The sequence below is a fragment of the Phascolarctos cinereus genome, unplaced genomic scaffold, assembly GCF_003287225.1.
Source record: "Phascolarctos cinereus isolate Bilbo 61053 unplaced genomic scaffold, phaCin_HiC Scaffold_4;HRSCAF=312, whole genome shotgun sequence".
Classification (NCBI taxonomy): Eukaryota; Metazoa; Chordata; class Mammalia; order Diprotodontia; family Phascolarctidae; genus Phascolarctos; species Phascolarctos cinereus.
Window position 1 is genome coordinate 395,259,617 of NW_027555847.1, and position 2,430 is coordinate 395,262,046.

The following is a 2,430-nucleotide window of genomic DNA, read 5'->3' on the forward strand; positions in this document are numbered from 1 at the left end:
CTTTCTTTAGAAATTTCAAAACCTCATTTCACAAATACATTTTTCTTCACTGAAGACAACGCCTATTTTCAAAATTCAGCATTTGCTTAATGACATCCCATTTAAAAGAAAAAAATACAACATATATTTTCTGTCCCATAATTCGTCTTAAGTTCAGATCATATAAAAGCACAGTAGAATCTTTTAATGACAGAGGCATTGAAGACAAGACTAATACATGTTAGACCAATCATGCCCTATTAGTGTATGAAACTGTTGTTTTGGGGTGGGGGGCAGGAGTGATTTCATCAATGGAATGCAGAAACAGAAAATGTGAGAACTGGAAGGGGTCTTAGATTCCACTTAATGATTCATCTATAGGTGCTGAGTTTACAAAGATGAAAAACGATACAGTACTTGTTCTCTATGGACTTATAGATGGGGGGGGAGGTAGGGTGAAATAGCAGTGCAAATAATTAAGATGTAAGTTAGAATGAGATTAGTATATAGGGTCATCTGGTCCAAACTTTTCCTTTTAATAGTGTTAAAAGGATAGCTGTAGTGATAAAGGTTGTTCTATTTGTGTCCTCTTCTTTATTTCTCCTCTTCCTCCTTCTCCTTTTCCTTCTCCTTTTCTTGCTCTAGGTTCTGCCTACTTCACTCTGTGTCACATCCTACTTTCCAGGATTCTTTGAAATCATTTCTTTTGGCAAAATAATATGTCATTGCATTTAGGTAGTGAGATAGTCTTACTCTCCTCCCCTTCTTTGAGCTTCTTTGAGTTCTAGGGTACCCTGAGAGGTTGATGGGGTAGCTCTTCTCTATTGCCATTGACTTGAGCCTCCACTGGCTTTGCTATTTCTCCTCCTTTTTGGGTGGGGAGGGGAAGTGAGAGGGGGAATCTCTGCGACTAGTACCATAGTTTCATTTAGCCACTTAACAATCAATCAATCAATAAACATTTATTAAGCCGCTCTTCTGTGCCAGGCACTAGTACTGAGGATTAAAAAAAAAAAAGGCAAAAAGTCCCTAGGGTGAAGGGGTTTATAATCTAATAGGGAAGATAATATGCAAATAAATATGTGTAGCAAAAGCTATGTAAAGGATAAATAAGAAATAATTAACAGATGGAAGGCACTAGAATTAAGAGCCATTGGGAGGAGGCTTCTAGAAAGATGGCAGAGGAGGTCAGATAATTCCAAGCTCTCCAGATTTTCCCCACAAACAAGACAAAATAGGGTCTTGGGGCAAATGGAGAGCAGTAAAAAATAAACAAGAGTTAAGGCAGAACAGTGGTCTTCCTTGGACAACCAGAGAAGATGCAAAGAAAAATCCCATGGCCAAGGTTTGGTCCCTGCAAAGTATAAACACCTCCAGTCTAGTTCTACTGAAGCAGCAAGCAGTGAGCCCTGGTTTTCTGGGTTGGGAAATAGCATTGGCCCCAGCCACAGGAATTCTCACCTCCTGGACAGTGTGGGGAGTCTGGCATCAGAGCAGGGGAAGATTGAAGGGACTTCTGCTGATAAAGGATTCCAGGTCCAGCTGTGCTACTGAGACTCAGTCCTGGGCAAAAAGGAACCAGCATATGCCCAGTGCACAGCAAAAGCAATGGGGCAGGATGCCATGGTTGTGGGTACTTACAGAAGGGCAGAGTTCTTGGTTTCAGTTCTGGGCCAGAGAGGAGAACTAGAGGAGGATTTGAGGCCAGAGGTACCATCCTCCATACTCCAGGACTAGAGGTGATTACATAATAAGTTGTTACAAATTTTAAAAATGAGCAGGCAAAGGAGCAAAAAAAACCCAACCATAGAAAGGTACCATGGGAATAAAGACTAAGGTTCATCTTCGGAGGAGGTTACTGAAGCAAAAAAAGCCTCTCCAATCCCAAAGAATAATATAAAATGGTCCCTTGTCCAAAAAGAATTCATAGAAGAACTTTAAAAAGACTTTAAAAATCAATGAGACTGATGGAAAAAAAAAAATTTTTAATAAGAAAAATACAAGAAAAACAAGAAGATCATGAAAAGAAAGTCAACCAACTGGAAAAGGAGATCCAGGATCTTCGGGAAGAAATGACTCCTTGAAAATTAGAATTGGGCAAGAGGAAGGCAGCCAAGTTATAAGAAATCAAGAAATAATAAATCAAGATATAAAGAATGAAAAAATAGAAGAGAATGTGAAACATCTCATAAGAAAAACAACTGAACTAAAGAATAGATCAGAAAGTGAAAACATAAGAATAATCAGACTACCTGAAAGCTATGATAAAATAAAAGGCCCTTAATACAATAATACAAGAAATAATTAAAGAAAATTATCTTGAAGCATTAGAACAAGAGAGGAAAGTAGAAATAGAAAAAAATGCACTGATCACCACCTGAAAGAGATTCTACAAGGAAAATCTACAGTGATATCATAGTTAAATTTTGAAATCCCCAGCTCAAGGAGAAA